The 17,165-nt window shown below is 41.9% G+C and overlaps 1 protein-coding gene across 2 annotated transcripts in view; it reads right to left on the bottom strand.

Annotated features, from left to right (window-relative positions):
- l1cama (L1 cell adhesion molecule, paralog a) overlaps nt 1-15,716 on the bottom strand; it is a 38,984-nt gene extending 23,268 nt beyond the window's left edge. For both annotated transcript variants that reach the window (XM_068325076.1, XM_068325085.1), the window contains exon 1: nt 15,591-15,716. The gene's annotated coding sequence lies outside the window, so the exon portion shown is untranslated. The remainder of the gene's footprint in view (nt 1-15,590) is intronic.
- Between the last annotated feature and the right edge of the window lie 1,449 nt (nt 15,717-17,165).

Raw genomic sequence — 17,165 nt, 5'->3', positions numbered from 1 at the left:
AGAGACAAAACATAGACTTTGTTTCTAAGTGTTGAAGTATTCAAATATTTATGAGGTGAAATCATTCATAGACTTCTCACGCAGAAAGTTAAAATACAAAACAGTGGTACAAGATTCTCAAAGTTCTTTACAAATCTCATCTTTCCAATTCTCTCCTTTGAACATGTATATCTTTTCCCCCTTCTATTGGCAAGAAAGCAAAAGCAAGTACCTCTAGTGTGGTTTATTTATTGATGTTTTTCCCCTTAAGTCACAATAGGAATTGTGGAATAAAAGAAGTGGTGAATAATTCAAGGGGAAGGGAGTGGACTCATTACAATATATGTGAGGTTTGGAGAGAGGAGAGGTGGAGAGATGGAAAGTGGAAAGAATTTTGGCAAAAGGAAAGAAGGGCCAGATGAAGCAAGGTGATCCATAACAAAGCGCATAAAAATTTAATAGATTGTGTGAGGAAAAGGGAGAAAGAAGTGGGATGTAAAAAAAAACCCCAAAGAAGATGGATTAAAAAGTGATGATTCAATGACAGCTGTGAAAAAGCTCTGTAACGATCAAAAACCGGGTGTTAACCTGATGTAAGGGTGTATCAGATTCCCTGTATGTGTGTGTGTATCAGTAAAGATCTGACCGTGTGTCAGCGGGTCACCTGATCTCTTCTGTCAGATAATGGAGCTGGTCTTGCAGATGGAGTGCTGCCTCTGGCTTTCTGTGCTTTTAGAATGTTAGATGCTGCTCACTTAAGGCCACTGATATGATAATTCACTTATGGGCTGCCTGTCAATAGATTAGTCATAGAAAATGGAGATGTATCAATAAAACAAAACAAAATGGAGCAGGATGATGGTGTGTGTTTGGGTAGGTGAAGTCATCAGAATCAGAATCTTTTAATTATTCCCAAGAGGGAAATTGCTTTTTGTTACAGTTACTCCACACAGTAGGACATAAGTAAAAAAGTGAGACAAGAGTAGATAAATTAGAATTAAGAAGAACAAAGAGATTAGAGATAAATAAATTAATAAATACACAGAATTATATATAAACACATATACAGATACAACGCATTAACAATAACTGCCACTTCATTTCTCCTTCACTGCGTATTAAAGTGAGGCATTGTACAGCCTGACGGCCACAGGCAGAGAAGATTTCCTATGGTGTTTAGTTGTATATTTAGGAAGGGTCATCCTAGTACTGAATGTACTCTTAAATCCCATCACTGTCCTGTACAGGGGGAGGAACTCATTGTCCAAGATGGCCCTTAGTTTGGACAATGTCCTCCTCTCCAACACTACAGTAAGTGAGCCCAACTCCCACAATGTCACCAGCCCTGCGGATCAGTCAGTCCAGTGTCTTGGCATCCTCCACCCTCAGATCACTGCCCCAGCACACCACAGCATAGAGGAGCTCACTGGCCACCACAGACTGGAAGAACATCCTCAGCATAGTGTTGCAGATTTTGAAGGACCTCAGCCTCCCGAGGCTTTGGCCCTTTTTATAGAAGATGACAGTGAACTTTGAACTTATGACAGTGAACTTTTGAAATAGACCCAGTATTTGGGAAATGTGACCATATTCAAGCTGTTTTCGTGTTGTTTGTTTGCAATTCATGTGCAACCAGAGGGTAATATACATGGAAAAAACTGAACTAAACAGAAAAGAGAAAATTTAACCGGTAAGTAAGTCAATAAAATTCTGTCTGTTCACTAAATGAGCAATTTATGCTGTTTGTAAACATATGCTTACACACACACGCACACGCACACGCACACGCACACGCACACACACACACACACACACACACACACACACACACACACACACACACACACACACACACACAGTTTCCTTACATTTCTGCATTGTTGCCTTCGGGTGTATTTGCTTCATTAGCCACAGCATCCATCAGATTCTGTGCCTGCAGCACGAAGCGCAGTAATTACAGACACACCCTCTGTGTCATGAAAGATATAAGATGTGGTGAACACAAACGACACCATGCATGCCACATGTCCTCCAGGTTGCATTGGTATGCACTCTGTGTGCAGTGGGGACATGCAATGATGAATACTATCACGATAGTTTTTGTGCAAGAGTGGTTTAGTGTCCATGAAGTAAATTGCCAGTGGCATTAGCTTAAGTAAATCGGGGCAATCATGGCATTATAAAATCAAGCCAGCAAGCTATTAGGAGTGACCTTCTCTGTCCCTGTTTGATGCATCCTACATCCCTTCTCTCTCTCTTCTTATTTCTGAAAGTCAGCCTCTCACCTTTTCTCCTGTTCTTCCGGATTATGGCTTGTTGTTTGTGTGTTTGTTTGTTTGTGCTTTTTTATTTTATTTTGATGTGATTTTTTTTTTTGCTGCCGCTTCCTAAGCAGAGCTTAGCGGAGAGCCCGCAGTGAGCTTGTTTGCACACGGCCATTCATCCCTTAGAGAGACAAATTAAAGGGAGATCAGAGGGGTGAAAATGAGATTTTATGTCAGTGTGCTAGTAAAGCCTTTGAGGATCTAACTGGAGCCGGGCGGCCCAATAAAAAAAAAGCAGCTGACATCAGTGCAGTCTTTTTCAAAGATAACCCTGAAACCAGACACAGGAGCGTAAAGATGACAAACCAGCCATAACATAAAAAAAAGTATGCAATGGTCCTGAGGCCTGCTTTGTGTTGTGCTATTGGTGCACAATTATGTTAGCTAGTGTAAATAGTGACGTTTGAGGAGGGCTGTACAGTCAGTCATTCTGCAGACAGAGATGAGGAGGAGGAGGAGGAGGAGGAGGAGGAGGAGGAGGAGGAGGAGGAGGAGGAGGAAGACAAGGAGGAGGAGGGAATGATCCCTTGGGTCAGGTGATAAGTGGCCCACACAGCAACGGAGGACAAAGCTGCCGGTGGCTCATACAACATGCAAGCACACGTAGCCTCCTCTACAGGGAGAATCTGCATGCCACGCCCTGAGGAGGGGTGTGGAGTGTGTCAGTGTAACACAGGACCTTCATCACAGCAGGTTAATGTATAGGAGAAAAAAACACATTTTCATTTGGGATAACAAAGTTATCATATTTACATAAAAGAAAATTGGTATTTCTTTTTTTTAACCACAGGCAAAATGTTTTCATAGTATTTAATGAAGGCTTTTTTTCCCTTTTTTTTTAAATTTTGCCCAGAGCTTCCCTGCAGAAAACTTACTGCTAGAAATTAGATTTTTCCCAGAAACATATGACGAGGCGCTCTTCAGGCTGGATGTAATCCTTTCACCAGTTCAGGGAAATGAGCTGCAGGCACACCAAGGTCACCCATAGTGCTTTACTGGTACATTTGCATGAAGGACGCAAGTGGTCCAACGACTGTGGGAAGGTGCCCAACCCCACCCTCCCTTCCCAGCCTGACAGTTCTTACCTGCTGTCGGGTTTATGAAGACATGGAATCAAATGTGAAATGACAAACGTCTACTCATGGACATAAGGAACACCGACAAACTAGTGACTCACCAATCAGAGCAATGCAAAATACAGAAACGTAAAAATTGCATTTTTTTTGACAACAATTGCAAACTCTAAAAGCTCCAGTGTAACGAGACAGATACAATTAAATACTGTACAGAGGATTTGCTGCTTAGCCAAAATAACTCACTGGACTTTGTGACTGACATCTTCAAAATGTTTAACCAGGTCAGATGACGGATTCTTGGCAATCCCATTAACTTTGTTAAAAGTTGCAAAAGCAGCACTTCCCTTTAAGTGCTCCTCATCTAATCATGTAGAAGGCTTTCTAGGGATGAGGAAGGAGCTGTAATGTTCCTAAATAGTTCATAAATGCCCAATGAGGGGAAATCGAAGAGAAAAAGACAGGAGAGAACGGGCGACATAAAATAATGCATATTGTAGCTCTCGTCTAGTCCAATATTTCAAATCTACAAATATCTTTAAATTCATAAAAGGATCATAGTCGTGAAGAAGAGCTAAGGAGGAATTTATACACTTCTGTCTGGATGTAACAGATCTTTAATTTTATCTTTATTGTCACTATAAGAAGAAGTATGAAAAAAACAGTGGGCTTCTCTCTATTAATTTAAGTAAATCTTATACAAAAAATAATACATCTTTTCAGCAGCATATGCAAATAATGAGATGGGGATTTTTATTTATTTTTTTGCAGCCGTTTTATCTCTAGTTATGCAGAATTTGGGTTTTTTTTTTTAAATCTACTGATTACCACTGTGGAAATGTGTGTGCGTTGGAGATGCCGTGGAGATACTGCTTTTATCTATAGCAGCATCTTTTGCTGTCTCTCTTATCTTTTCATGTCATGAATACACACAGGAACACAGTAGCTAAGAGAAAAACTGTTGCTCGGTCTTGCAGATGCGCAGCCAGACTCACGCGCGTCACGCTCTGCAACAGGGCGGGGTATTTTTTGAGGTAACTGGTCGGCAAGACAAGTCAGTTTGAGAAGATTTGGTTGACATTCAAATAGGGAAGCATGAGGATAATGACTGAAGCATGATGACACATGGTTTGCATGGTTGTGTGGCTGCTGAGCATTATACACAGCTGATTAGTATGCGACACCTGTGTGAACATGAGAGAGTTAGTGTGTGTTTACTCAGAATGTGGGAGGTCAGCATTGTTATGCGTGACTAGATTTGCTTGTTGTAGTTAGTGTGTATGTGTGTGTGTTCGTGCATGTGTGTATTCTTGCGTGTACACACGGTGCCTAGGTATCAATAGTCCTGCCTTCCATTCCTTCTCTCACCCCGCTATCACCATGACAACCTCCTGACTCCAGCTCAACCACACACAGCAAATATTTCACCCCCCTCCCCCTCCTCACATTCATCCTCCCCATCCCATCCCCCCATACTCCCTCTCCTCCATCGCCTGTCTCCGGTCTCTCCATCTCTTGCTCTTTCTCATTTCTGTCTTTCTCCAGTTCCCTTGCTGTGTCTACATGCTTCACAAACATGAAAGAATTCCTCCTTCCTGACTGTCATCTTTGCAGAAAGTGTCTTCTTATACTTGTGGTGCTCTTTCTCTTTCACTTCAGTTCTCTATACTCTGCTCCCCACTGATTGCTCTCACTCCTTATAAACTTTCCCTTTTCTCTCCCTGAACTCCTCTACCTCACCCCTGCCACCCAGAGTGTTCTCCTTCCTGTTAGAGTGAAGACGTACTACGGGAAGAAGCTTCTGTATATTCATCTTCATTACATAAACACACACTACAGAGGATACACAGAACAATTATAGGTAGCTCATTATCATCCTATGACATTAATGTGTCACAAACTTGAGAGAAAGCAGTCTGTCGGGAATATACAAGCTAGCCCAGCTAAGTGATGACTAATTCCTACCGCATCTGGTATCATTATCATCAGAAATACATTTCTCTTCTGTAACCAAATCCAATAATTATCAATGGTGTCCGTGGCAGGGATCTGTTTGAGGCAGCGTTCCTCGTGCTCTCCAACAGAGATGTCCCAGACTATCAAAAGCTGCAGTGTTATCAGAAGCGCACAGCCCCGTCCCCGCTGACGATTCCCATCTCTGCAAATCCCCCCTCCTCACTTGCCTGTGCAGCTCCAGACCCTCCACGCATCAGTGTGTAGTAGTGCAAAGGGATCAAGGACATGACATTTTCCAGAACGCATAGTGATTTTCAGCATTGCTGGAAAAAAATGAAAGAGAGTAAACAGACAACCTGTTCAGGCCTGTGTGTGCAGAAGTCTGTATGGATGCACGAATGTTGTCATCTACCATTAAAGGGACGGTTAAAGCGAGTAACAAGTAGATCTAGCGCTACAACATCCATTCCAGGAGGCCGACAGAGAGAATAAGCAAAAAAGTGAAGGTACTGGTTCATTTCATCTCTATTTTTATGTATATTTTTTGCATATTCTGCTCATTCCTCACTGCTCCCCACCTGCACCCTGTTCCCCATCCCCCCCCCTCCTTCATCTGCTGGAGAACTGCCCTACAAGCTGAAGCCCCAGCTGTGGCCATAACTTCCCTGCACTCCTTCATCTCCTTTTCTTTCCTGTGGTCCCTCAGTTATGAGAAATGACAGAAGGGGCTTGGTTCTAATTCGTGTGTGTGTGTGTGTGTGTGTGCGTGTGTGTGTGTGTATGAGAGAGAGAGAGAGAGAGAGAGAGAGAGAAAGAGGGCACCACAAAGATGCAAAGGAAGCTGCGGTGACCTTTCCCTGTGGCTAAACAACCAGTTGATGAGCTTTTCATATTGAGTTAGGCCAACAAGGTCTGACAGTCTATTTCTACACCATAGAAACACATAAAGCAGCCTAAGGACAGCTGTTGATACTTTTGTGTTTGCTAAAGAACAGAGCAGCATAATTTACGGACAAACATCTTCTCAAATTAAAAAAATAGACTAGCGGTGATATTCTAGTCCACTGATTCACCTGCTAAAGTGACATAAATCATCTCCATTCTGTGATAGCATGGTTTGAAACTCGCTGATCCTGCAGGTTCCTAAGTAGGACACCCACCCAGCACATCAGCAACTCCTGCAAGCATGCATTAGCCAAACAAACAGGACTTTTGAGCGTTTCTCAGACAGCCGAAAGGCTATTCACACTGAAATAGGGCCCAGATTTTATGACACTTGTGGAGGAGGATGGTCACCCACTGGCAGGCTAAGTAGCTGACAACACAAGGAACAGTCTGCATTATACAAGTCCTGTCATTAACATTTACTGTTGGATTGTATTTCCCCCCTCCGAACCACAGGCTGGTCGAAACAGTAAGCATCGTCCACACAGTCATAAATAAACGCAGACCGTCTGGACCGCTGGATGGAGGAGAGAGGGAGGGAGGGATGGAAACATAAAAGAGATGGATTTAAAAGCCAGAATTACAAGGACATATAAAGATTGATGAGATGTGATAGTTGAGCAAAGGATGAAGATATCCTAGCTCATCCTGTCTTTTCAGTCTGCAGGCACTCCTACAGTGTGTTTTGAGCTGTGTTCCTTCTAATCTAATTAAAGTCATAGATTAAGTGTGAACACAGCCTGAGAAGGTGCAGGTGAGCTGTTTGTGTGTGTGTGTGTGTGTGTGTGTGTGTGTGTGTGTGTGTGTGTGTGTGTGTGTGTGTGTGTGTGTGTGTGTGTGTGTGTGTGTGTGTGGCAGGTGTGCATCTGCATCTGCACTCACTGACATTTCAATCGCAACATGAGCCCTCCTTTGTCACCCTCAGCTCCCCTATCTCAACAACCTTTATCCTACCACTTTGCCCCCCCCCCCCATCTTCACCTCCACACTTTTGCGCTTCCTGCTCACAGCTCCAAGCAGGATCACACTTATGTAAAATGACCATTATAAAAAAGGTTACAGATGATAAATATCTTTTATTTCTCACCCAACAGTCTACTCTCTACTGCAGCTGCTGCCCCACCCAAAGACCCAGAGGATAAGATCTTTGCTCATAATTATGTCGTTAAACATGTTAACAGTGTCTGGGCCCTCAATCTCTTCTTTCCAGCTCCTCTTTTTTTCTGTGGTTTGTTTTCCTCCCCTTTCCCCATTTCTCTTCATCTCTCTGTTTTGCCCATTGTGACATTTGTACCCTGGAACGATTTCGTTTTTCCTGCTTGCTGCTTCTGTCTTTTCTCCTGGGGTTAGAGCCTTTTCTCTTTTCCTCATATTAACAAGAAACCTCACCCGCGACTCTCCCTATATGGACCACTGCTACATCACACAGTCCTCTCTCCAGCACTGATTTCAAAAAGTGATTTACTAAAATTGCTACACGACAGCATGCCCTGCATGTTTGGCCACAAAATTGCTCAATCTTCGCTGCTGTGTGCCAGAGCATGATGTCTCATGTAAACAGACCATTTTCTAGCTTAATATAGAGTTCCATTATTGAAGCTCCAGCACTGTGAAGAGGAGTCTGTTGTGTCATGACCAATTTCTCCCTGATCAATTCTGAGAACAAACAACATCAGTTTGATTTAAATACACTACACTGCCTTTAGAATAACAAGACAAGAATTACATTTATCAGTCCTTTTAGGTAGAAATAGTGTGATAGAGGGTAGCATGGAAGTGTGCATTCTGGTAATGGGTAGATAATGAGGAGTGATAAAGGGAATGAGGGCAATAAATGTTGAAGAAAACAGAAGAATATATTACATAAACCCTTAAAGTCTCGCTGACATGCAAATGATCTGAAGTAGGCCAAACATTGAGAGGCAGAGGCAACTCAAAATATGTGAGATAGAAGGGAAACTGAGAAGATTTAGCAAAACTTTTTAACACTTCTATGATGAATTACTGATAAAGATGGTATTGACTGTGTAATTAAATGTCAAAAACACTTTTAAATAAAATGTATTATACAACAATCTGAGAAAATTAAGTGTCCTCGGGGTCATGCACAGTATATTTCATCCACGAGTAGGCAAATTCATGTGAATAGCAATACAGGAAAATACAAAAGTCCCACAATTCCTACATTTAGTCACTACAAGATAACATCAAAAATTAAGATGCCCACTCGAGCCGACACATCTGTTGTAACTCACAAACAAAAACTAAAGAGAACAAATTGAAGAGCAACCTCCTCTGTTTTTACATCTTTTCTCTTTATTTTCTGTTTTTTCTACATACTGTACTTGAATGTCTTTCCTGCTGCTCATAATCTGTTTCCCTTCTTAACGGCTTCTTTTTTTACGATCCACCCCTTTTGTTTCCACACCTCTTGTGTGACATTTAAACCCTGTGCGTCCTTCATCTGCTCTCCAGCAGCCAATAACTGCATGTATACGGTGGGTGCAGTGTGTAATAGGATGGCACAGTAGGTGAGATTAAATTAAGCCATTGTATAGGGATTACAACTCACTGAAAACCTGATTCCCTCCCACTCTCTGTAATCCAACTCTAATAAATATATCATGGCTGACACAGCAGATGAAGCGCCTGCGAGAAACTGCAGTCACAACACTGCCGAGACACCGAGAGGAGACAAACACCGACAGCCTGTTTACTTGCATCACCTGCAGTATTTGAAGATGTTGTGCCTGATGGAGTGTGTACGGTGTGATGACGGGGCTTTGTGGTTGTCTGTTTTGGTTATAGTTCATTCAAATGAAGCGCAGGTGTAGAGTGGAACAAAATCAATACACTTCAGTGAATACAGCTCTAATAAATAAGATTTAATGGATTCACCACACAGTCAAACCACACTGCTTCACATATGAGAAAGTTAGAATGTGTTCCGCTCAGTTGATGTCAAGCTGTGATATTCAGTTGACTCAAGCAGCTTCAACAAACATTGGTTATGTTTACGTTCTTAAGCATGAAGGCAACGTACCAAACACTGATCCCCATGTTATCAGTGCAGGTCTTAGCCTTAATCTGCAACTGAGGGACATAATTTTCAGTTTTCCATGTTGATCTCAGACTCTCTGATTAACTCTGTGTTGTGTGAAAAGACTCCTAAACATAACTGTAATGTACAGTAATCAAGACATCAAACATAAACATGAAAAATGTTTTGCAGTTTTATAGCATCAGTGCTCCTATGTGATCCTAGTCACCTTAGTCAAACACTCCTGTAACACGCTATCCCTTTTAAGACCCATTGTCAGAGAACAACTAACAGAACAGCAGACCTCTAAAAACCTGTCAAACATTTATCAGATTTGGGTCGACTGATAACTTAAAGCAAAGCAAACTGTGCTAAAGAAACCTACAATACTGAGAAACAACGTGCCCTCATGTTTAATGACGAATACAGCAAACATCTCAGCATCCAATCAATAATTACTGAACCTATGCTGCCATGTCCCCTTAATATACAGTTCAGGCAAAGAAAGCAGAACTAGGATGATAAAATTCCCACATGTGGACACAATATGTTCACAAATAAGGTCATTAATAAACCAATAAGCCTACTGTATATTATATGCACTGACTCGCAATCGGGAGCTGTTGACAGCTAATTTAGCTTCTCTAAATATGTTTATAGTCCAGTCTACCCCTGAAAGCAAAAACTTATTGTTCATGAACATGTGAAGATTGTCAGTCATCCAGGTGCTGGTAGATCTCTGTGTTGAATAAAGTCAAGTGGCCTCTTGGGAAAAGCTTTAAGATGTTTCACCTCTCGTCCAAGATACTACTTCAGTTCTTCAGAAATAAATGTTTGTACCTGGTTAAAATCGTACCATGGAAGCTGTAAGGCTGTAAGGCTGGCTTACAGTGAGCCTGGGGTACAATCACATGTCAACTCAAAATGTAACTTCAGTGTTTAATAAAAGTTTTATTACTTTACTTTATTATTAAATTAAGATTAGATTAAATCAGTTTAACTAAATGATATAATTGTATGAAAATTCAAATTACCTTCAACTGACAAACTAGAACTCAGCTGTACCAAACTAAGAATAAAAGAAAAGAAAAGTGGAATCTGTTTATGTTTGACCAGCCTACAAACATTTCTACACCTACTATGAATACTAGAAGTCTGCTGCTACGACTATACTACTATTATTACGACTACTGCTGCTGCTCTTTGCGTTTACAATTTTAGCCTGATTTTTTTTTTGGATAAAATGAGGATTCTGTTATAGATTTTTGAAAAACTTGACCAACTATATGTCAATTTTTAAAAGTTCGGTGGTCGGAGGAATGGAAACGCAATAAAAACCCTAATTATTTCCTACATCATTTTTTAAAGACGTCTCGATGAGATGCCCTTCGGGATGAGTCACAAACGCACATAGAAGCATCTTTGACCATCAACAGAACACTTCATAGACGCAACAGGGAAACACACTGGACAGAGGGTCAGTTTATTCCAATTATAGTCACTGTCGGAGACAATGAAGTCTCTTTGATAGAGCTGACTGTGGTCCAGATGGAGTGGCACTAAGGGGAATTCTCTATTTCACTGAGACAAAGACATAATTTAGTCATAGACAAAAAAGAGGGATGAAGACAGCATCAAGGAGACGCAGTGAAGGTCGATCATGGAGGTTCACATCCCCCTTACTTCATATTCAGTCTTATACTTTATTATTTCCCAGTCTAGTTCATGTGCTGAAGAAATGTAATTCACAGAATTTGAAAATGTGTTGTATCAAAAGGATAATGCAATGGGATAATGGTGCGTTTGTTTTAGTTACCTTATTGTATTTTTCTCTAAAGAACATGACTACAGTTCGATCCACTATTATCTCCTACGCAAGGGAATTCTCTGATTCCTCCTTCCTCGTATCATCACCTCTGAAAAACTGTAATAAGGTAATTCACTCTGCCAAATTAAATTTTCATACATGACGCCTTCATTTCAGCCCAAGTCTCCATTGCAGGTTCAGCTGTAATACAGGGTGGGATTTATGAGTCTTTGTCTGAGAGCATCATTCTGTAAAGAATGATAGAGTCCTTAGTCATTATTCTGATTAAGACCCTGGTGTGGGCTTCTCTGTCTAATACTGATAATGGCAAGTGGAAACAAAGAAGTACATGATGGGAAGGTTATGGAAAAGAACAGAGACAGAGAGGCGGCAAAGGAAAACTGGATTACCAAGTTGAAGGTTTGTTTTACTTCTCTGTGAAGAGAGACCATCACCCCAAGTGAGAAGTGATGACGGGAACAAGGTGGTCCAGAACAATTGTTATGACAGTAGTCTTCTACTTTGTATCACCTTCCATCTCAGCTTTTATATTCCTGCCATCACTGCACCATCTTGCTGCCTTTTGATCCATCAATCCTTCCCACCTTTGGATTTTCCTCCGTGGTTGTCTCATCTCACCTCTGCAAATTTCATTTTCCACTTTTGCAGGCCTCCTTCACTCCTCCTCAATTCACTATAATCATTTACCCATGGTTGGCCCATCAATCCATCTGACCCTTAGCTCCCTAAATCACCACAATGTATTCCATACCAAACCCTGACAGCATGTCTACACGATCCCCCACTTGACACCCAGTGGGCCGACTCCCATCTGCACAGGATAAATCAAACAGCCCCCAAGCTGTAGGAGGAGGCATTGGGTGGGGGACTCTACATATTGACAGCATCCTTAAGGTGCGCACACACACACACACACACACACACACACACACACACACACACACACACACACACACACACACACACACACACACACACACACACACTTCCAAAACACACCTATATGGTGAGACAACTCGTAGTCCTTTGAATCTTCATTTGTGAGTTTATAACTTTACAACCATTTTTCATAAAGGAGAGTAAAAAGGAAACACAAATGCAACAGTTTTTCTTGAGTCTCTGTGCCGGCTCTCCATGTTAACCCTTATTTTACCTCACTCCTGATTTAATAGCTAGATCAACAGAAAACAGTCTTTGATCCACAACAGACGCCTGAGTAATCAGGCCAGGGAGGCAACGTTAGAGAATCTTTAATTTGGTGCACTGCAACAGAATGTCTGCAACGTGTCTTTGGAGAGCATTTATTTGTGTGTTGCAGAAGTTGTTTCTGTGCAGACGCGTGTTACGTGTGTGTGTGTGTGTGTGTGTGTGTGTGTGTGTGTGTGTGTGTGTGTGTGTGTGTGTGTGTGTGCTCTGACATTTGTCTTTGATGAACAGGATGACTGACAAAGATGCCCTGAGGCTTAACAGGTTGCCGGGGAGCTAAGGGCCAGTGCAGCGCTGCTCTTCCCTGGAGTTGCTCCTAACTGGCAGATTGAGAGCAGATAACTACTTCTACACAACACCAGACTACACCTCAACTGCATAACTATTAGACAATATCATCCCACAGAAATTAACACAGCAAAAAATAAATATCCCAGCATACATTGCTGAGTTCTTTTTTTTTGTTTCTCATAGCCATCTTCAATCAATACTGTGCTTAAATCTCAGACATTCTCTTCATCCTTTCCCTTTTCTCCAGTGTGCTTTTGCCACACCCATCCTCCCCTGTGACCTTGCCCTTTTCTCCATCCTTGTTGATCCCCCCCCCCAACCTCCGCAACACATGTGGTAGTGAACGTGCATTAACGGATGCAAAGTGCACTGCTCTTCAAAGGAAGTCCACTTCTTCACCTTCTCCATCTGATTAAAGCTGCTCCCACCATCCTCCCTTTGCCTCCTCTCCCTCTCTTCTCACTGCATATCCCTGTGCCCTCTCCGTCCCTCTCTCCTCGCACAAATCCCTGCTCCCATTCATCTCTTTGATGGAACAGCTCAATTAGGCAGCCTGCGTCAGAGGAGAGATTACATTCTCCACCATATTGTAGAAAGGGTAATCATAAACTCCAAATCTATTCAGCAACGAGAAACAACTCTCTGCTACAGCAGCAGCTCCCAACATCATCTAGATCCTACTGCCGCTGCCATTCAAATAACGCTGCATTAAATAGTATGATAATGTGACCAGCAGTAAGCCTCTGGAGCATTGCTGCCATGAAAAGGATTCGCACAAACACACATACACATATGCACACCCACACCCATTCTCATTTACTCCAACACGCCCTCTTCAACAGCAGCTGTATCTTGATCTATTGTGTGAATGTGTGCAGTGCAGTATGTTTATGGATGTCGTACAGATGGTAAGAAGTCATTGTCAGGCAGAGAGCCTTCCCTTGACTGGGTTCATCTGGGACAAGCTGCAGGCTACTGGAGCACGGTGGGAGGGAGAGGAAGGAAACAGGTTTGTTGTACCACCAGGGCAACAAATGCGCTGGCTTGATGTGAGCTGGTGTGCGAGATGCACGTTTCCTCCCACACACTTTCTAACACACAATTAACATTTTTGCACATTTATTTTTGCTAAACTGGTCAAACGATGGAAAATTTTGTCTGTTGCTGCCATTGTGTAGAACTTATATGTAACAGGCTGCAGAGGGTGAAAGCAGGCAGCTGGATGGCATGCAGCCAGGTGAGTGCATCCTTTTCTGTGGCACACCTCCACATTCTGCTGCGAAGGCGGCCCCACCCTTACTTATACATCCCCCCCGGTACCTTCCTTCATATAAATGTTTCTCACACGCTCCATTTTCTGCTGCTATCTGAATATCTCTCTTCCTTTCCCTGTTCTGGTTAATTTTAGATTCCTTCTCATTTTGCCTCCGATATCTGTATTCTAAGGTTACCCCACTCACTACCCTTGGAAAACATACCCACTGCAGCTGCAGGAGACAAGATTGGTAGACTGGAAAATTGTTGTAGTCTGCTCCGCTGTGCTGTTCACGATGCAAGCGAGTTTCACCCTCTGCATCACTGACAATCACGACAACACATTGCAATCACGGACATTACCTAATATTAAAGCACTCAGCTATTGCTGGGTCAGGGGGATGTGGTGGAGAAAATGACAATTATATTAAAGAAGCAAGGCAGAGGGAGAGCAGAAACACTCATTATCATGCATTTTTTAAAAATAGAATACACATTGCTATATGAAGGAAAAGCTTTACATTAGATTTTTTACATCTTATTGGAAAATACCAGACATATAGAAATGCAATATATTTAAAGTGTAGTTAATTCAATTACCAATTATTTATAAAAAAAATAAATTAAAAAAATAGTTTCTTTTTAAATGACATTTATATTTGTTTTGGGACAAATCCTAACTTTAGATGTCAGATAACATATTGTCAGAGTAATCTAATCTAGTAAACCGAACTATAACGTGCTCATTGATGACTTGATGGGACACACCACAACTATATATTCAATATTAATGAATGGGAACCCTGTTGCATGCAACAGGGGGCGGCAGTGGCTCAGTGGTAAAGCGGGCGGTAGAGCAGGTCGTCCTATGATTCAAGACCGGCGGTTCGATTCCCGCTCCCGCCCCCCCCAAAATATACCCGGAGGTGAGCTGACAGTGGGAGGTGTCAGCTCATCTCCGGAGCACTGCCGAGGCACCCTTGAGCAAGGTGCCGTCCCCTTTACAAAAAAATTGCTCATTTGAGGCGCACCAAGAAGGAGCTGCCTGCCACTCTACCTCCCCTGCATGCCTACAGGCCCCCTTGTGTGTGTGTGTGTGATACAGGGGCCTGTACTCACATGTATGCATGCGTTTGTAATCAGTAGCTAGAGTGTGCTGTCTGTCTTAATTTCCCTTCGGGGATCAAACCAGTATATAAAATTAAAAAAAAAAAAAAAAAAAATTAAAACACACAGGATGTTTAAAATCAGCAATATGAAAAAAAAAAAAAATCCGGAAAAGTAATCTGCACCAACAGGTTATCCATCGCAGCCAGATTGAAGACATTTCTTTTAATGTTGATCAAATTTACTGTTAACATGTACTATAATTTATAACTAAAACTGAAATAAAGAAGTCCTTTGATATTTGTCTCATTTTTTAAAACCCTCCGGTTTGGAATTACTATAAGTTCATAGTTTTCCTTAACATGAACACAAATGAGGGGAACAGGACAAGAGGATGTTGAAGTCAGGAGCGGTAAGTGTGATTTACATGAACCACACTGTCATCTTGTTTCCGCCAATGGAAGATGAAGCAAAGGTGCGGTTCAGTAACGACCACCTCCACCTAATTAATCTGCTCTCCAGCTCTCTACTGCTCTCCTCCTCCTGGATGACAAACTGTCTGCCTCGTCACAAAAACATTGTCCTACCTTCACAACGATGCTCCTCTCCTCTGGAACTCCTGGTGTCCCTTTCCCCTCTCTTCCTTATCTACTTGAGGCTTTTCTTCCCTTTTCTCTATGAAATTGATTGTACCCCTCTCCTCTCTGCTGATGCTGCAGTGATAGAAAAACACACCCTCCTTTGGCCGCGCTCTCTCTCTCCCTCCCTGAGCCTCATTGGCTGCCTGGTAAAGGTGACATCACTCTTCTTTCCTGCTTGCCCCCTCCCTTCTCCTCTGTTCCCTCCCTCACTCTCTCCTCACCTCTCTCTCTGTGGATTCTGACCATTCCTTTATTGTACAACCCCCCCTTCCTATCCTCCTCTCCCTCCTTGTATAGATCAGAATTCGATCATTTTGCTGCTCTTATATATTCATTTATGCAGTGACAAGAATAGTAATTCACAGTCCATTAGCATACACTAGCACATAACCTGTGGGTCTTCTTCCTCTCTAGTACTGCACCAATCCTGAGGCTAATAGACCACAAAGGTGAAGTAATGCCTATATAAGGTGTTGGTTTAGTAATCTCTATCCCAAATTATTATGTTGCTTATACATGGATTTGGTTTCAGCTACTCAAAGCATGAATGGGAAGAATACTATATACTGCTGGTGACAAATTGTGTCGGGAATACTGAGTGTGTGTGTGTGTGTGTGTGTGTGTGTGTGTGTGTGTGTGTGTGTGTGTGTGTGTGTGTGTGTGTGTGTGTGTTGCGGGGGGGGGGGGTTAATAAAGGACTGTATAATCCAGAGATTGTCTGGATCAGCTAGATACTGTGTTGAGATAAATGTCATAAAGTGTTATGATCCTGTTCAGGTGGGGATAGACTCTCTCTTATTTGCCTCTCTTTTATCACTTTTCTTTTTTATCTATGTGTCAATCATTTTACCTTACATCTTCATCATTTCACTCCGTTCATTCAAAAATTCGGCAATAAAATTTTTTTTCTAGCTTTTGAAGTCTGCATGAACCAACAACAGTTTATTCTTGAGAAGTCCTTTTTGCACCCCTCAGATGTTTCATACAGTAGCATGAACATCTCTTCAGTGGGTAGCTCTGTTGCCTGACAGCAAGAAGGTTCCGAGTCCAAGTCTTTTTAATTTTATTTTAACATTTTAAATTCTAGAAAATTCATGTTAAGCATTCAGATGCCACCAAAGGTGAATGGAGAGGAAACAGATCTTGGCCACAAACAGAAACCAGAACTTGGCTGTGGGACAAAGACCCAGCTCTGATTGTCTGTGGTGGCCCACTAGAGTACAAGGTGAGTAAAAGGATGTTTGTTTCAAAGAACATTTAAGGTCACTGAGATACACAAATCAACAATATCCTCCAGGACAGCCACGCACAGTACATCTAGTCCTTGACAGGAATTGGGAAATAGATAAACAGAAATATTGTATTTTAATTTGTCCCTACTGAGGAATGACAGTCCAGTCCAACTGAACAGTTTGTACTAGCACTTGTAAGCCACACGATTATTGTAGTTAGAATTAAGGTTAGCCTGTGAAGCATTGGGATAGTTAGTACTGTCTTTGTAATCATGTTAGTGTATTGATA

This window comes from Antennarius striatus, chromosome 2, assembly GCF_040054535.1.
Source record: "Antennarius striatus isolate MH-2024 chromosome 2, ASM4005453v1, whole genome shotgun sequence".
Lineage (NCBI taxonomy): Eukaryota > Metazoa > Chordata > Actinopteri > Lophiiformes > Antennariidae > Antennarius > Antennarius striatus.
The sequence above is the reverse complement of the archived record's forward strand: the minus strand, read 5'-3'. Positions and strand labels throughout refer to the sequence as shown.